At 44.7% G+C, this 19,207-nt stretch overlaps 1 protein-coding gene across 7 annotated transcripts in view; it reads left to right on the top strand.

Annotated features, from left to right (window-relative positions):
- The window catches only part of IKZF2 (IKAROS family zinc finger 2), a 106,702-nt gene that overhangs the window by 18,220 nt on the left and 69,275 nt on the right, over positions 1 to 19,207 (top strand). The window lies entirely within an intron of this gene.

Raw genomic sequence — 19,207 nt, 5'->3', positions numbered from 1 at the left:
CCTTTGCTTTTATTTTATGTGGCCTGTGCACCTTGGAGAATGCTGCTTTCTGTGACTTTTTTTGTTTGTTTGCTTACCACTTTTTCAGAACATGATGTGTGTTGGAGATGTTCTTGCTTTCCTGTGGTGGCTGTGTCTGGGTCCAGGGTGAGGGGAGGCTATGAGAAAGGTGAAGAAGTTGCTGCAATTGAATTGTAGCCTTTCAGGTAAATGGGACTTAAGGTGACAATCCTGTGCCATGTAGCTGGAGGGCTTCCTCAGGAGTAACTGAGGACCTGATCCCAAGCTCATGGTTAGAGGTTCTCCATCCGTTTCCACCCGCTTTGGAGCAGACCCATACCATGGAGGCAAGTTGTAGGTAGTGACAAGCTTACTCTGGGGGAAACCTCAACTGGCTATGTTTGTATGTGACGTTTTTAGGCACAGAAGGGAACAGGCAGAGTACAATCAGGTCCTACCTTGTCTTTCCATTTCACTTCTGCCACTTGGCTTCCCGGGGTGTTACCCCTGCTTGCAGCGAGGCTCGGCACTGGGTGCAGCGGGCCTGGTGCTGCACAGGGTGTAACTGGTGTGAACGGTGGTCAAACAGCATGGCAGGCACTTGAAAATAAGCTGATGTGTGCCAGGGTTTAACCTGATTTAATGGCACCAGACTTGTGGGCTGTCACTTAGTACTTTGAGCAATTCATCTAAGACAGTTTGAAGATGTTATGGCTGCCACATGGCCTGTATGCACTTCTAGCAGAGATGACTCTCCTTAAGGCTTGCATTTAAGGTAAATGCAAGGTAAAATGCCCTGCTCCCTGGCAGGCTGGCTGGTTTGGTTGTTATTAAATAAAGAAACAGAAATAGAGTATTTTTAGCTTGAATCAATCAGTGTCCTGTGTGGTCTCACAGGGACAAGGTGATGTCTGAGCAGGGCTGGGAGCTCCTGGTGCTGATGTTTCTGCAGAGGGAAAGGTGGCTGGATGGAGCTCAGAGATCTCAGCTCAGAGATGTCCCTGTGGGGCAGGGAGGTGCTGAGTTTGCTGCTCTGCTCCTCTGCCCACTGGTGAGGGGTGGTTGCCCCTCGCAGAGATGGGGCCAGCAGCAGGTCAGCACTGGTTTCACAGCCAGCCCTTTGCAGATCACCATCAGCCCGGGGGCCACAGGTGGGCTATAACCTCGTGTGATGTCTCTGGTTAAAGAGGGGGCGGGAGGTAGGTGATATTCATAGTGAGATCTTGATTTTTTTTTTTTTGTTTGTTTTAGAACCATTTATGAATTTCTGTAGTGCCTGTTTCCAGTGGTTTGCTCTGTCCCCTCTTGAAGTCGATGGGAGTCCTTTTGATAATTCAGTAGTTTTTGCAGTGATGCTGCTTGTAGCAAAGCTGTTCCATGGGTGCCTTCCCTAAAAAATAAATAAAAAAGCTACAGAAGCATTTGACTGCAGGCTGGCAAGCAGAAAAAGTGAGTGTGTGTGGGTTTGTGAATGTATGTTGCCCATTAAGGAGTCTCATTCTGTGCTGTGGCTGCTTCATTACTATGGTAAAAATAACATAAAAGGATTCTAATAACTAATTAACTTGTTCATTAATGGATCAAGCACTGTCTTAAGGGCGGCCGTTTAAAAGAGTCCGTTTAATGAAAGTTGACTGGAGGCGTGTCCCGTGGCTATGACAAACTTTGTTTTATAGTGGCATGTATTTTTCAGTAGCTCCTGACTGTGCTGTAATGTGGTTGGAGCGGGAGAAACAGAAAACTGGCCATTTCCCGGCAGATAGCGATAAGTTTCTACTCAGTCAGAAGGCTCTGTACCCCGTGATAGGTTTATAATTATTATCCTAAGATTGATGTTTTTGGGGGGAGTGTAAATTTGTGCAGCAGTAATCCATTAAGAAATCAATAATCATTCCGTCCTGAAATGCAGCTTCTGTACGACGTTATAAATGCGCACCAAAGGTTTGAAACTCGGCTTGTCTGCCCTTCGCCGCCCCCTCCTCTTCCTGAACTCCAAGCTCGATGTCCTTTGCCGTGTTGGAAAAGCAATTACACGGTGGGACCCTTCTTTCCCACTGGAAGACCCGGGGATAAGAGTGGCATCAGCCTGTAAGATTTGTAGCGTGACCTCTCCTTTACCGCAGCACCCATTTGATCTTGGGAAATTCCCCGGTTTCTGCCCCGGTTTCATCCCTGCGAGGTGGGGATGATGAAGATTCAGGCGGTGCTCCTCTGTAGAGGACTCTGGAGAGGAAACGTTATGTAAGTGCAAAGCCGTGGTGTGTGCACACTTCCTTTTCCTCGCTCCCCCTCCTCACTCAGTCTCCGTTTAACATTACATGGGTCGGACCATCCGAGGCCACCGCGTCCTGCAGGGCTTCCCTTTTTGCTCCGAGTTGCACCCGGTTGGGCAAACACGTTTTCAAAATGCTGTTGTAAGTTATCCTCTGATCTCGAGAGCTGGAAACCCGCTTTATCTCAGAGTACAGGTGCTTGTAGCTGATAAATAATAGACTCCGTAAGGGACGCTGGGAGCAGTGTTTTTGCCTCGCCGTGGAAGGCTGGGCTGTACAGCACGAGGCACTGAGCTGGTCCAGTTTTGATCTTGCAGAGGAAATTGTGGATGGGGCAAGGAGATGCAATTACACCAGTAAGAAGGCACTTACCTACTGACTTCGGCAGACCTTAGCTAAGAGCTACAAAGCATCGGAGTACTTTAATATTAAATTTCCTTGTCCTTTGTTTTCAACCTTTCTCTACTTTTTGTTAGAACAAGTTGAAAAATCAATTTTAATGGAAAACGCCTCCATTTTTCTTTTGAGTTTAAATTACGATTATTTTTAGCCAGCTCAACTGTTGTTGCAAACAAGAACATTCCTTAACGATAAGCTTTGTGTCTTACATCCATGGTGTTTGTTGTCCAGCTCTAATTTCCCCGTCTGCTTTCTCATCTACCCCCAGCAAAAGCCCTGTGTGAGGGGAGGATGTGATAACTTGGTACCTGCTTTTTATTCTGACACCATCATCATCTAGCGCGTGACGTTCACCAGCCTTTTCAGCTTTCAGAGGGAGATCAAGACCAAAGTGTTCATCACCTCTCCTTTGGAGATAAGAGTCTCAGGTTGTGGCTAGAGGCTGGCACGTGCGAAGTGTGAGGTTTGGCCTTCGATCTGACTCATGGCTACCTTGGCTGAGCAGAGCAAGCCACAGGAATACCTACGTGGGGAGAATTTTCTGTGTATTTCAGCGTTCGCAGGCTTGTGTCCTAGATGAGAGATGTGTGGAGGAGCTGCTGGTGAGAGAAACTGGACGTTTAGAGGCTTCGGCTTTTTGTCTGTTGAATTACTTTTTTTTTTTTCTTCTTGTTTAAGGCCACGAACCCTGCTCTGGGCTGCTTTCCCATCAACCAAGAATACTTCTTCATTTCTGCAAAGCTCTCCCTGATGCTCAGCTGCTGGTGGCATATGCGTTTAGCAAGGGCTGGCACTTTGCTGCGGGTTTTGACTCCTCTTAGTTCAATACCTCGTAACTCGTACCGCTTCTCCATTGGCCCACGTACCGATCAATGTCTTTTATATATCAACACGGTTCTTACTATTGAAAATTGCCTTAAGTATTTATTTTTCTCCCCCTCCGGTCAATTGGTGATGCAGAAGCAGCAGCTGATTGACAGCTGATTTTTCTGCAATGATTTGCTCCAGTGCTCATGCAAATGACGTGCGGCTTTTCAGCGAAATAGGAAGACTTTATCACATCTTTTTGGGTTTTACCCATGACCATTTTTTTCCAGTGGTTGCAGAATGGTGAGTGCTAAAAGCCCAATATCGGCTCACAGGATGCTGAGTTTAACAGATAGGGCTTTATTGGCGCTCAGCTGCATTTGTCTTTACTTCACAAGTCTCTATTTAGAATTACCTGCAAGTGTTTATTTTCCAGTGTGGTTTTCTGAGACAAACCTCTTCTGCTTCTTTTGTTGTTGCTATTTTTTGAACTACTAACAACTCACCACCATCTATGTGACTGCTATGACTGTGTGTGTCCACCTGTAGCCTGAATGGCAGCTCACAGAAATTGGTGAAAGTCGTTCTTTGGAACAAATTCTCCAAAGAGAAACATTTAACCAAGTGAACAATTAAGAGATGTTGTCTCAATCAATAAGTTAGAGTTAATTGGCTGTGTACAAAGCATTTCTAAGCCATTCCCCTGAAGATTATGCATATTAGGTTTAGAGTGCCTTTCTAGTGGACTGTTAAGCTACTTTCAAAGGCCAGTTTTCAAAAACAATTATTTTTCTTAATGATTATTGAAATAAAAAAATTAATTCAATTTTCCTCAATTTCCTAAAACGTTCTGCATTTCAGCTATGGATCTCACAAACTGAATTTAAGACTGTTTAATAGCAGCTTTGCTTTTTTTTTTTTTTTTTTTTTTTTCTTTTGTTGTGTGCCCCTAGGATTATTCCATGCTCCGGTGGCTGCAAACTGCTGCTCTGGAGGACAGTCCCCAGCCACTCTCAGCCCATGGGCAGTAAGAGGACTGCAGACTTAGCATATTCAGTGCCGTGTCACCTCATTTTTCAGTTTCTCTTGCTGTGGGCATTATCAAAACCTCCCAAGTGCAACACATTGACCACAGACTGGGGGTGAGGACCAGTGGTCCTACACTGCTAATTGAACGTTAAGCTTCTGTGCGTGGTTTAACAAACCACACTGGAATGAAGAGACAAAGAAGCCCCAACTCTCACGCTAGTGTGAGCAGGCAATGGTTCAGAAAGGGCCTTTCACCCAAAGGTCTCAGAGGCATTGATGGTGAAAGGGCAGTAGCCTTGGTGCTTTCAGCAAAGAGAGGTGGGAACTGAGCTCTTTGGGCAAAAGCCCTTGGTTTTGGGATGCCTTACCGGGGGTGTTGTAGGCTTCCTGAGATGGCATGGGTTGCTACAAGGTCTGAAAATGGGTCAGGAACACATCAGCCTGGACACAGCTCCTGAAGAGTTGGTCCAAAGTGGCTCGGTCAGTGACATGCCACATGAGTCAGTGCCAGAGCCACAAATAGAAGCTGAAATGCCTGTCTGCCAGCCAGGAGCTGGCTTCACCAGACCAGCATTTCTTGTCCCGTGGGCTGCACACACGTGTTAAGTATGTTTCATAGAGCTTCCTCCACTTTTTTTTTTTTTTCCAAATGTCACCTCTAAAAGTCAAGGTAAATTGTAAGAAAGAAAAAAAAAAATGTGTAACATAAAATCAATAGAATTAAGTAGTTCAAAGCAAAATGCTTTTTCTTCCTTAAATGCTAGTCCTGGAAATTGTTCTTCCAGTTCTTTCCCACCACAGGACTCGTAAGGCAGAGGAGGGTAGGAGCTCCACGCCAGATGAGCAGTGCTGTTCGGATGGAGGCATCGTAACCAATCTTATTCAGGCTAATTCTCGCCAGCTCAGTTGGGAAGAGGAGGGGGGAGTAAATCATTGAGTAGGTATATCTTCCATTCAGCAGGAGCTGCACATGATGGGATTATTAGTATTTCTAAACTAAAGCCCCTGACAGATCCTTGGATGCTTAAAGCTGTTGTGATGCTTTACCAGATGGTTCAGAAACTCAGGCTGGAATATCTCATTGGCTGGTGCTGAACAATGACATTTCAAACCCACACGTTCATTTGGATTTTAATTTTCAGGAGGATTAAAGCTTTTTGGGATATGGGCTGTCTCTTTCCATATATATGCTCAGCACCTTATGTAGTTGAGATGCTTTTGCAGTGCCTTTGTAATTCGTCGACAGCCGTGTTGCTTAGGAAGGAGCAGTTTGGACAGTTGCACGACACTAACTGGGTACCTGGTCCAGCAAAACGTGGACGGGGTAAGCCTGCGAGTTGTTGGCTCGTCTGATGCGTTTGGTGTGACTCCTGCAGCTGCTTCGTCTTGTATCGGCTAACGGCGAACAGGTGACTGTGCTACGACATGGCATTTTGGTGCTGTATCCCTCTGTTCCTTTCACTTCTCAAAGCTTGTCTTTGAAGCCCCAGTCCTGCAAATGCTGACACATTTGCCTAACTCGGTACAAGTGGGGTGTCAATGTTTCTTCCTGCAAGGAGCTGAGCTCTTCAGTCCTGACTCTGAGGGAGAAGATCAAAGGCAGTGGGCTGGTTTTAACTCCCTTTCAGTCTCAAAGCATTTTTTTAAAGCAGAATGGAGAGCCCCTCTGGCAAAATGTGAAAAATAAATCAATTCTAAAGCCTGCCAAGTCAGGCAGTCCGTCCCCGGCTGCCCTCGTGGCTGTCCTGTTAGCACGGGGACCTTTCTGCTACTTCCCAGCTGCCTGGGAGAAGGGATGGGGGCATTGCTGCTAAATTCCCTCGTAAACTCCTTAGGGCAAAGATTGCTTTTTGTTGTCTGTAGGTGTATTGGGTGGTGATAGGTTACTGCGTAGAAATGCGACTGCACAGACGATGTTGGGATCAGGGAAAAAGGATTTGAGCTTAGTATTTTAGGAATGCAAAATTTATTTATAACACGTGTTTAAACAACAGTGCTAACTCGCATTCTGCAGAGCAGTGAACCAGGATGCTTTGCTGGCAAGTCTGGGAGGTTTTGCTTTCTTTCTGCCCTCACTTACCCCCTAGATTTCTACTAAGATAAAAGCATCAGTGGGGAAAGAGTTGGGCTCTGTTGAGAGGAACAAGGACATTTTATGTAATTATTTTGGGGTGTTAGACTGGTACATTCAATCCCACTGCTCTTCACATGATTCATTCTATTTGTACATGACGGCTGCACAGAATTAAATAATGTGGGGGGTGTTTTTTTCTGTTAAACAAGTATTCCCTTGGCTTGTCACAAAAAGCTGACACATGTTCGTTCTTCACTCAGGGAGTTCTGCATCTGTCGACACTTCAGACATAATCAGTTTAGATTTCAGCAGCTGATTAGTGCTCACCTCTAACCAAACTGAGAAGCTGCTCCTCCAAATGGTAACAAATAATATCCTAATTAGTCCTCTGCATATCGCTAGCGGGAGTCTTAGCTGAAAGCGACTGATCTCGGAGGCCTTTCTGTTCGAGTCCACTGGCTGTACAGGCTGTTGTATCAGCACTTAGCTGGGCTTTTATTCCCCCTGCCTCCCGGTGCCTTGCTGAGCAATTAATTATGCACCTGAAGGTAGGCATTAGGCACGCAACAGTATTCCTCGTCCAGTTACGGGCGTTTCATTAGCGCCAGTTAATTTATGGATGCTAACGCGTGCGGGAGCAGGAATGCTGGGCAGGGCTCCAGGGTTGTCCCGTTGGGCTGGTGGATGTTACGTGTCCCTGCGAAGCCGGCTGAGCTGACCACCCGGCACAGCTCGTGCTGACTCGAACACTGCTCTGCTCAGAGTAGGACCCCGCACCACGAGGGGAGCAGAAACGCAGAAGGGAGAGCAACGCGGGAGCGACTCCTCTGTGCACCACTGCCTGCCTGCTTGTGACAGCACCAGGAAGTTTTCCATGGGTTTATGCTCTTCTGGGTCTGATTAGCCGGTTAGCAAAACATGCCCATCCCTGCCTATTAAACTCTGTGTACTTCCTCTTAGCTGATAGTGTTTTATACAACCCTCCTGTGTTGCTTTTTTTTTTTTTTTTTTAATTAATAAATAGGGATGAAGGCGTAACTTAACAAGTACCATTCACAGCGATGGCACAGTATCCGTTGTCATTTTGCAGAACAGAAGTGAGGTGGGCAGCCTCAGGTGGATTAGTTTGACCACAGTAGCACAAAGAATTGGGGAAAGAAAAGAGGGGGAGAGGTCGAGGTGGGGGGAAACACCTCAAGATGCCTTCAGCAGCATGCACCCACAGCTGGCCAAAGGCAGGCTGTGAGCAGGCCAAATGTTACAACAGATAAATATCCAATAGTTCAAAAACAAGTTTTAAAGTTTAGATTGGATTTTCAGGTTCCATTCGATAACTTTTTAAAACCCCGCTTAAGTTTGAAATGGAGATAACCTAATTACTTCTAATAAATCAGCTCTAACAGAAAAATCACATAAATAACTGTGGAAGTGCTGCTTAAATATTTCTGGCTGAAATGTTTAAGAAAGTCTAGCTGCTAAAAGTGGGGATGCCACGAAATCAGCACCTAAAAGCAGAGCTGGCTGCTGAAAATGCTTTATTGCTGTAGTTGCTGCTTTTTCTGGTGGTACAGGGGTATTTTCTTGACTGTATTCAGAACTCAGTTGAAGCAGCTGAAACAGTTAGATTTAAAAAAATATTAAAAAAAAAAACAAAATATGGTTTGAGAGGTTGAGGCCAATTCAAATTTGTGTTCAGGAGGAAGACAACATAAGTAATGAATTTTAAAAATCCTCTAGGAAACATTGTTAATTAATTTTAATGCATTAACATGTAAAACAAATGTGTGACTAAAGGAAAGCGAAGCTGTTTAAATGAGCACAAAGTGGTAACAAAAAGAAGTCTGATCTGCTATGGAGCTGATTTACTTGCAAAATCATTGGTTTCTGTGGCTAATAGTTAATTTTTGTTTAGAAAACAACTGAGAAGTCCTAATGGGAGGCGAGGTTATGCTACGGTATTTAAACTGAAGTTTTCTGCTTGCTTTTTAATCGCCAGCTTTAAAAGGTGACTCAGATTACTCGGTTATGAACTGATTCATCAGGTCTTTTTCTTTAATAATATACATGTGTGTATATATTAGAAAAAAAAAAAAGAATATAGCTAATCTATTAGGGTTTCTTTAGAGCAGCTGATATGCTATTACTGGGAAAGCTGTTAGTTAAACTGAGAAGATAAATTGATGCATATAAAGTGCAGGAGAAAATGCCTAAATGGAAGATCATGGCAGGCTCTGATAGACGGGAATTATCAGGCGACAAGAAGGTTGCAAGTTCCTTCTGGTTCAGTCTCAGAACTGATTTATTTCAAATAGTCATTAATGATTTGCCATTACAAACGGTGAGTTACTGATCTGACTTCCAAGTCAAATCAGAAGGTGATATCGGCATGAAGGAGAGTCAGAAAATTGCACAGGAAGAGTTGAGGCACTTGGGCAGTGAAAATAAGCTGCAACGTGACCATGCGGGGCTGCAGACACTGGGACTATAGGAATCTGTTGTAACCTGCGTGCCTGGGAGCTGGAAATGAAAGGGGCAGAAAGGTTTGGTGACTTGAGACGTCTGCCAGGCGCTGATATGATGCTGTTAGGAAGAAGGCACATGCCGTGCTGCGATATCGCAGGTGAAGTGTTTGCAGCAGGGATGGGAAATGCTGACGCTGCCGTACAAGCCTGGGAACTGAGGTAGCCTGGCCCACGCAGAGGTCTGCGCTGCAGTGACTAGACGTCTTCCGCTTCGTGAGCTCCTTCTCAGACTAGTTTGGGAATCTCTCTGTCTGGAAATGGACATGGATTCGGTCAAGTCCTGTCAGCCTGGTAAGGTCAGCCTTGAGAAAGGGCAGGGGGTTGTGCCTGTTGAACAACACAGGAAGGGGGAGATGTCACATCGAGGCACCCGTGCTCTTTATAGAGGTCACCAGTCGTGTGGCCTGCCTGGAGCCATGAGAATGCCTTCCTCATCTTAAATTCTTGCTTGAACACGGCTGGTGTCAGCCTCTTGCTACTCCTCGCCCAGGCCTGTGATGCCTGTATGCTTACACAAGGTCTCGCACAGTTTAACTGTGCAGCAACAGGGCCATCATATTCACATACTTCTCAGGACTTCATTCAGCTCTAGAACGAGTTTTTTACCCTGTCAATTGATGTGAGCGCCAGCAGGAAAACCTTATGGCAAAAACTGCACCACATATATAGAAGGGAAGCAGTTGACTACGAAAAGTGCTGGGCTGCCTGCAGGCATGGTTATGAGCTCCCCTCAGCTGGATGACACATCCCATGTTTTACTCCAGAGCTGGAGGAACTCGGGACTTAAGAGTTGTCATTTAATTTATTTTTATTTTTTGTTGTGTCATCAGGCAAGGCAGTGCAAAAATGGAAGTCTTCAGATGCTTCCATTTCCCCTTGGTCTTACTTAAGGAAAGTCATCTTACTGAGCATCTGTAAAGAGTCTAAACGAAGTGCTGCCCTTTTGGTACCACTCAGTTCTCCTCTTTCGTTAGCCACTTCGAGCAAGGTGGGGTGTGACTTCGCTGCTCTGTAATAACCCATGTTATTCAGACTTGCCATGCAGCAAGCGTTTTGAGGAGGGAAAACGAGAGAACAACGTTGTTTTCAGCAACGTGTCTCTTCCTAACAAATGCCATTAAAATGCAGAGATTTTTATCTTTTTTTTTTTTTTTCCTTGAAACTTACAAACTTAGTGTTTTATGCCCCTTATGCATGTTTTAGGTTACTTACTTTCGTGTTATTTCCTGTATCCCTCTACTCAGAACCTCGTCTCGGGTACTTTACGAGGAAGAAGTTAGATCAAGATATTTCTCACTGGTGCCACATGACAGTAGGTGCAGGTTCTGAAAGCAGTGTGTGTCCCTGTTTCTAGTCCACTTGGGTGCAGGCTTTTTCCCTGCTCGCTCTGTGAAGGGCAAGGTTAGACCTGTCTTTGATTTTTAAATGTATGAATAGCTGCAGAAATCAGGGCTCAGGAGCACTGGAGATTTAACTCTCCCTTGGATAAATGAAATTCTGGAGTCCATTCAACTTTTGGCCAAGCCATATACTTTTTTTTTTTTTTTTTAATATATAAACCTACTGTAAGATGTGTGTAAATATTCTGGCAAATTTGCTTTGATTTTTATGCAAGATGTCCGTACAGAACCAAAATGTCAGCTGGTGCCAAATTTTAGCTGATGTAAACTGCCATAAGTATAGATCCAGCAAAGGGCTTGTGATTTAGAGCACCTGACTTTTAGTGTACTAACTCAACATCATTTTTATTGGACATAAAGCTCCATAATAAATGATTAGTTGGTTTCTTTTCCTTTATATTTCTCACGTGGAACGGAATTCCATTTTTCCGTTGTGTGTTGGAAATTGTGAATTCACTCCAATGATCAAAATTCAGTTGAACAATCTACCTCTCCTCTGCTGTGAAGTCGGATGCTGTAGTGCCACGTCTGGCAGACAAACCAAATATGCTGCCCAGATAGGAAATGAGACGAGGGATTAATTGAGGCTGGCTAACTGGATCTTTGGACAAGAGTTTTATTATAAAGAATTAATTATAATGTTTTTTGAGACTTGTATTTATTATTATTTTTTTTGTAAATGCTAGAACGCTCTGGGATATATTTTCTAGGTAGTGTTTGCTAATCCTGTTAACAAATAATGGGATTTGTGTGTGTACCTCCCACGGGCTGATATGAAAACATACTTTGAAGTGTCAGAAGTTTTCTGGACGCGTGTTTAAGACTGACTACATTCTTTAAAGGCTAAAAATAGCAATTTCCCAATGCTTTAAGTTTTGATCATACCTGCATATTGGGAGAAACTGCTACAGGTAGTTGAAATAAATGTTAGACTACCTCAAAATTACCCTGTAATGCAGAGTCTTCGTGTTTCTGGGCTGCCTGATGTGACAGTGGAAGATCCTGAGCTTTTCTAGGAGGTAAATACGTTTATTGTATGTATTTTGAAGTTATCTGTAGTGCTTTTCAGGAGAAAAGCTATTCTAATCAGCCTTACCTCAAGATCTTGTCTTTCAGACCTGAACAATAAGAAATTCTGCATGCATGTGTGTTGAATATAATTTCGGTGTATGTTTTTTTTTTCTTTTTTGTAAGGTTCACCACAGGTTAGTACCTGCTTGCACTGAGGTTGGCCCTTGGGATATGGTAATTCAGTGTGTCACTGACAAGGTGACAAAAAGGGTTCAGTTCTTGCAAATTTGTGTCCAAAATCTAGCCTTGTTTCCACTGCTGGGCTACTATCTCTACAAGGCCTGCCTGACAAGGGGAAGGAAATATACATTTTGGTTAAAAACTAGCACTGAGTGAGTTCTTGCCCATTTCCTTTAATAGGAAAGGTGAACCTAATGCTGCTCCTTTTTATCAAGGAACTTTGTTGCTGGAGGCGAGCTATGAAATGGCGTCTGGGGCCTGTGGGGCCCAGTAGGCCTCAGTTTAATTCCGCAGCCTTTAAATATTGCTTTAGTGATAGGCAGGTCCAGGATTTTCTGTGCCCTAGGCCTGCGGTAAAGCTGGAGAACAGCAAAACAGTTGACTTAAAACCAAAACAACAACAACAAAAAAAGCGTGTTCGAAAGCCAGGAAGTCAAGAGAAGTGTCTTCCTCTGCTCTCATGGCAGTTCTGCTGAATAATCACTTGGCAAACTGCAGTGACGTGTCGGAGAAGCTCACAGTTGCAATTTAGGTATAGGGTATTTTGGGAGGCTTTGCTGGCTTTTAGCTGGATGTTAGAAAAGCTGTGTGATAAGGACATAAGTTTTCTATTAAGCCGTGTCAGTGGTCTGCAGCGTTTGAGGCTCTTAACCCAGTGCGAATGAGGAAAGCTGATGCTTTTTGTCTGCTTGGTAGTGGTGGTGGAACTGCCAGAACAGAGGGAAGGAGATAGGCTTGGCAATAGGGCTTTTTTGCACTTTATTCCCCAAAGAAAAAAGTTTCAGGTGGCTGGGTGCTCTCTTTTATTTTTTCTGAGCCGTTGGAGCTGGCTTTTCAGAAGAGACTGGTCCAAGAGCAAACTGTTGATCCAGGAGCTTAGGTGGATTCAGCCAGACCTGCTCTGTAGTAAGTTTCCTCTAAGCGCAGTTAAAAACTTGAGTTCTCCTCTCTGGGTTACATTTGCCTGAGTTAAGCAGGCAGTGAAGCTAGTCTGTTTACTTTTATTTTTCTTTCTGCACTGCTCCTTCGTTTCCTAACCTTTTACCACTGTGAAACAGTTGGCATGTGAAAGGTGTGTGGCCCTCCTGTACCGATAAACATTTCTAACATGTCCTAGAAACCTTCTCTTTCTGTGGGATTTAAGCTAGCTCCTTCAATTGTTTTTCATAACATCTGAATTGTGGTATTTGCCATCTTCCTGACCTGCTTCTTATTGAACTGTTTGAAGGATAGTGATAAAACATCCTCGAGGAACTGACGGAGATGTATATGAGTTCATCAACCCAGGTATTCCTCAAATGTCTTAGATCTGAATTCAGCAGCACACAGTTTAATTAAGCAGTTGTGCACTTGTTCAACTTTGAGCAATTCTCCCTTTGAGTAATTCACCATGGGTCTGTAGGTGCTGACAAACCCCTTTGGTGTGAACAGGATTTGAGTGTGCACCCAACAGCCTTGTTGAGTGAAGCCGTCTAGAAGAATAACCAGATACCTTGTCTGCTTTTTACTGGTTCCTGTGCATCACACTGGAATTTCTCAGTCATGCATCTGTCATGAGCCCTAGTTAGGATCGGAGGAGCCTTTCTGTCTCCTGTGCTCTTCTGGTTGTGAAATTGTCCTCAGCTGTTGTGAAGGCAGCAGTCTCAGTTTCCTTAAGCTCCACACTGAATCTGATGAGGCTTTTTGCTCCCTCTCCTCCCCAGCATATCTAGAACTTGTCTAGTTTCCAGTAGAAATGTCTTTGTGCCCCATGTACATAAAGCTTGATCTATTTTGTTGACCGGCATGCTGGATTATGGTTTTGGGTGCTTGTGTGTGCACAACTCCCCAAGTATCAACGGGTTAGGCGCACGTAGCTGTGAACTGATGTAACTGCTTCAGGCTTGCCTCTGTCAAACATCATGTGAGGTACAATGGTTCTGTTCCTTCACTGATCTCGTCCTGTTCCAATTTATTTATATTATTTTTGCCTTTTAGTAATGGTATCATGATGTGCAGATGTAATGCACTGAAACATGGAAGGGAAGAGCAAACCACAACCACTTCTGCTTATATCAAATGTAAAGCTATGCAACAAGAGCCTTATTAAGAGATTTAAACTGACCTCTGGAGTGCCGTACTTTTGATTTCATACCACCCTGAAGTATTTTTGCTTCTGGTACCGTTTGGCTGCTGCTCTTAACTCTATTTACTGTATAGGCTCCCACTTTAGATCTTCTTCCAAAGCTCTTCTCCTTAGCTGCTGCTGGCTGGTGCAGAACCTTGTGAAATGCTTTTTAACACTGTGAATATACAACAGCCCCCGAAATTCCTTCACGTCATTGCAGTGCCGTCCTCGGGGAATTCCAGAGGCTTTGCTAAGCATGACCTCTTCTGCCTCCGTCCAGCCGGCACGGTCTTGGGCAAGTTGCTCTCCACATTTTCCTGGTGTATCATTCTTCTGGCATGCAGCTTCCAAAGCTTTCTCCCCGCAGTTGATTTTCAGCCTTCTGGCTAGTAATGCTGCTGCTTACTTCTTGACCTGATACAAAGTGGTACTAAAATGAAGGCTTTTCTAACATAATTCACTAAAGATTAAGTCTGCATTGTAGAAATCTTGATACAGGGTCATTTGTGCATTATTGCGACAGACTAAGAGGAGCTCAGCTACTTTAAAAGAAATAGGAGCCTTTCTATATAAAAGTTTGACATGAATTAAAAAGGTTTTGGCTTTTTACTCAGGGGGATGCAAGTTTGTGGCATTTCTTCATTTTTTTTGGATGGTATTATCTGAAAGCGATGTAATATGGTTATTTCTGGTTTGCAGAGAAGGCATTTTTAGAGCAAGCTGATAGCGAGCCAAACTCTCTGAAACCTTAAAGTTGTGGTTAGCAGAAAGACAGTTTAGGAAATTAGGTCACCATTACCTCACTATTCTCTTATTTTTATTTTTTTTAATTTTAAATCCTGTAGTATCTCCTGTAGTTGCCACTGTTGCTGTTTTACTGGTAGCACCAAAGATGGATCGGATCCCAAGCTGGCAGCAGGAAGGAGGCTGACGGCCTGAAGCTTCGGGCTGTGTGAAGGCAGTGCCAGCAGAGGAACAGCAGGACCAGTGGGTTATCTGGGGAGGAAAGCCAGAGTACAAACTCATTTTGACGCTGGAGGAGTAGGTTGGATTTAGGGATCAGGTGGGAGCTGCTGCCCTGCTGACAGGCTAAGAACGAGGAGGCCAGGCAAGGTCTCAGCCCGGGGGGCAGCTGTGGGCAATCCTCCTGCCTGAGTGGGTATTTGCCTCTGCACCATCAGCTGTTACACCTCCACTGCAGCAGAAACCATCCCTGTGTGGGCTGCCGGGATGAGGTGGGAGCAAAAGTAACTTGAAAACCCAGACCTATTTATATAGGCATCAATTTTTATTTATTTATTTTTTAATTTTTCTCCTCTTAAAAAATGCTATTAACAGAGTCTGGGAATAGCTGAAAGCTTTATTCCCATCTGTTACACCGTGCGTGGCTCTTTTAAGGTGTGACCTTATCAAAGCTGGAATCAAAACACAAAGTAAAGCTGAAGGCAGGCTCAATCTAGTTGAGATTCCCTTCAGTAGACCATGGCGATGGGGAACAATGGAAGTGAGCTGAAGTTCATTCTTTCCCTAAGTGTGGTTTTATCAGCAATTAGTGGGTAAAAATAGCCCTTACTGCCTTCAGGATCCTTCCCCTTGCTTGCAGACTGGCCTTGGCTTGCTTTGCCTAAGAAATCAAGGAGGTTTCTACTCCAAGCAGAGTATTGACTGAGCCAGTGCAGCCACACCTGCCACCTTACAGGTATTTGTTCCTCATCCCTGGGATTGCTTGTTAAACTCCAGCTGCAGAGCCTTTACGGCCGGGTTTTCTTCGTGGGCCGGGAGGAGACCAGTTTATATCTTCGTCTTCCAGGCCCAGGGAAATGAATCATTTTGGAGAACACCAACATAGTATTGCGCTGTGCTGGATTTTGGTTGCTTTTCAGGTGTGTTTGGAGTGCTTTTTGTGTTTTTTAATGAGTCATTGGGATTATTGTGACTAACCTGGTCATGATGTATTGTATGGAGAAAAGAGGCTGAAAAGGAAGGAAAAGGGAAGATGCAGTGGGCAGATTTTATTTGTATTTGTAATCCCCGAACTCTGGCAAAATAACTACTCAACACTACTTAAGCAGGTAAAGGTAAAATTGGCTTCTCCCCCATTAACCCTACTTTCTCAGCCTGCACTTAGACCCCATGCTTACCCCAGAGGTTTGGGTCTGTCCTTTTTGTGAGGGAGGTTGTTACACATGGAGGGGTTCTCCACGTGAGTTGCAGTTTGGGAGCTGTAATTTATATAGTGTTGAATTAGCTTTCAGGACCCTAAGAAACATCGAAACCTCATTCTTCCATCTCTTTTACGACATCACCTGTGACAGCTTCAGTTTACAGACTCCATTCTTTTTGTGGAAATTTTATTGTGTGACCATTTCCTTGTTTAGTAATACAGTGGCTTGGGAGGAAGCAACTTTATACTTTTGATCTAATTTTAAAGCCTCAGAATAGGTCATTCGCTCCTCCAAACAATTTCTAAAGATTTTCAAATAAGCCATAACTTGATTTAGAAGGCGAGGAGTAAAGTGTCAGGGCCAAAACTTTGAAGGAGCTTTTATGTGTAACCTTATTGGGATTTTTAATGGGCTAAATACAGCATTGTAGGCAGAAGCTGTAAGCTGAGAAGCCCTCCATCTCAGCAGATCCTTGGGGATATGCCCTTGGGAGGGTTTCAGACTGCGAGAAAATGTGGAAAAACAAGAAGATTGCTCTGCAGGGATGGACATAATGCAGGGAGAGGTTGGGAAAGATAAATCCTTCTGGCCCCCTTCATTATGAGAGTAAAACGACACTTTTGGCTAGAGGCCAGTGAAACCTGGGAGATCTCGGATGGTGCAGACAGGACTAGCAACAAGTTTTGTCAGGGAATGGATTGGATGAGTGCAGATTTGCCTCAGCCTTGTGGTTTTTGTTCTGAACGCATAGCGTTAACCCTTCCTTTCCTGCCGCTTTCCAGAAGCAGAAGCGAGGCAGAGACACTCAGCCCTCGTGACAGAGCAGGGGAAAAGTGCTGTGGATTTTAATTAAACTTGGAAAAACAAGTGGAGGTAGAGGAGGAGCTGTAGGATTGTTGGAGGAGCTGCCTGTTGCGACTTTGACCCAACGACACAGAGGTTAGCGGCCATCCCATCCTCCCCGTGTAATCAAAATTGGGCAGTGCTGTGGAGAGGAGGGCTACCAGGCAGCTTGGCTTACATTAAAAAAAATATATTGTTTTTTTAATTAAAGAAACTGAAAATGATTTTCAGCAAGAAATCTGCTGTTCTGAAAGGTGATGGTTTCGATGTAAAATTTTGGCATGCCCTTTGGGTCTTAGCTACGTTGGCTCACCAAGATACGGCTGAGGTGGTGTTTCAGGGAGGCGAGGAAAACGCTTGTCCTCTTTAACATCTTAAACTAAATACAGCACCTTTCCTATGGCAATGGGACCTCAGTTATTTGGCTGTAACCCTAGATTTTAGTCTGTGATAGGTAAAAATGTTACTATTTGAAATTAGGCCATTAAGGGCTAGTTCTTTGAAGGAATTTGGGGTCCTCTGCTCCGTTAAAGCACACCTGCAGTTGGAGGGGTGACAGCAGCTGTAGGTTTGCATGGGTTGCCTTTAAGTTAGCCCACGTATCAGCACGGAAGGGGACAGCACCATGCCCTGGCACTGCTGTGATGCCCGCAGCCACCCTGCCGGAGCAGCTCGGTGCAAAGGGAGCCGTGGGTGCTGCCGCCTCTCTCTGTAAAGCTCCCAGGCTTTTCCTTCCAGTTGGCTCCGGCCAGCCCCAGCGTGCTCGGGAGGCTGGGTGTATTTGCAGGATCTCATGATCTTCAGGGGACAGCGTTTAATTTTTTTATAGGAGTTGCGTGTAAACATGGGAGGGTAGAGCTTGGCCCGTAAATAGGATCTATTTGGGAATAAGCCTTTTCCAGAGCGAGGCTCGTATAATGATAGTTTTCATTTCTTCAGTTAGACACAAATGAGGGCCACGAGCCTAAAAAGGCTTCCATGGAGGCTTTATTTTAAGATTCACCAAGTACTGAAATTAGCCTGTAACTTCAGGGCTTGTAAGTTAAGCATGCATCGCAACTTTTTTGGCGCCTCCGGCCATACCGCCTTTCACCTTGGAGTATTTGTGCTGTTCCAACTGCTCTAAGTCTAGGCATGATAGCTTTCTCTTTCCAGAGTCTGAGACTTATTTTCTAAGTCCAACTTGGTGAGGCTGGGGGAGATATCGCTGGAAAGCAGTGCCCCTCGCTATTGAGGTAGAGCTGGGCAGTTTAATGAAGCTTCCTGTTTCTAACTAGGAGCAATTAGCAGTTGTGTTTCAGGAGGTCAGAACCAGGACAACACACACGAAGGGTAAGTCTGAGCTGGCTTTTGTCACTTGAACCTTTCAGCGACCAAAAACCATAGGAAATCCACTATAAAAGACTTATGGACAATAGGATTTAATTGTGCATCCCTTGGGTGTCTGTGCTGGCAGTGCCCTAAGGAATGATGCCATTGATAAAGATCTTTTTTTTTTTTTTTTCCCCCCTGAAAATCCTAACTGATCTTTGGCCATGGAGAGAGGGTGCCGAGTTGTTAGCTGGGCATGGTACCAGGGATTTGTGAATGAAATGCCAATTGCCTTGTGTCTGAAGGCTTCTGAGGGCGCTGGGGAAGTGAGAAAAGTTGTTTGCAGTCAGGTTGTTGTGCTCAGCCCAGCACCTCTGCCCCAGTCCTCATTTTCTTCTTTTACATACTCACTTTCGAGTATCATCAGCCTCCACCGTTCCCAGGGTGCTTAGCTGTAAATCACGCCAAACCTTTGAATCCTTGAGTCATTTCTCGCTATGACTTTTCCTCCTCTGTGGTATGAAGTACACGTGTGTTATCTGCTCACCTGGAGCAGATCTGAGAGGTGCTGTGGTCTACAGGAATGAAAACAGGGTTGGGAGGCAGGAGGTGGTGAAATCTCGTTCTGGCTCATGGGGCAGACTTCAGCGAGCTGCTTCACCTTTCTGTTTCATTTTTCTTGCCTCTGCAAGGAAAGGGTGAGCGTTTCCCCACCTGCCTCACACGGCGAGCATTGGATAGAGTAGTTGATTAAATCCCTTCCAAATCTTTGGACGCATGGCATCACACGGGACGTAAATACCTTCTGGTGGCTGTTAGCAGTCTGATAGGAAAGCATGGATTGTCCTCACTCACTCCGTAGTTGGTCCGGAGGATGTATGTGTGCTCTGTGCTTCCTTTGCTCCCAAATCTGTTTGCCTGCAGCTCTGAAGGAGATATAGCAAAGGTCAGCAATCTGTGCCTGCCACTGCAGAGGGATAGGAGCCCCGTTGGCCAGTGGGTCTCCTTTTGCTCAGACACACGCTT

This window comes from Aythya fuligula, chromosome 6 (genome assembly GCF_009819795.1).
Source record: "Aythya fuligula isolate bAytFul2 chromosome 6, bAytFul2.pri, whole genome shotgun sequence".
In the NCBI taxonomy this organism is placed as follows: domain Eukaryota; kingdom Metazoa; phylum Chordata; class Aves; order Anseriformes; family Anatidae; genus Aythya; species Aythya fuligula.
Note: the sequence above shows the minus strand (reverse complement) of the source record. Positions and strands in the feature narration are given on the sequence as shown.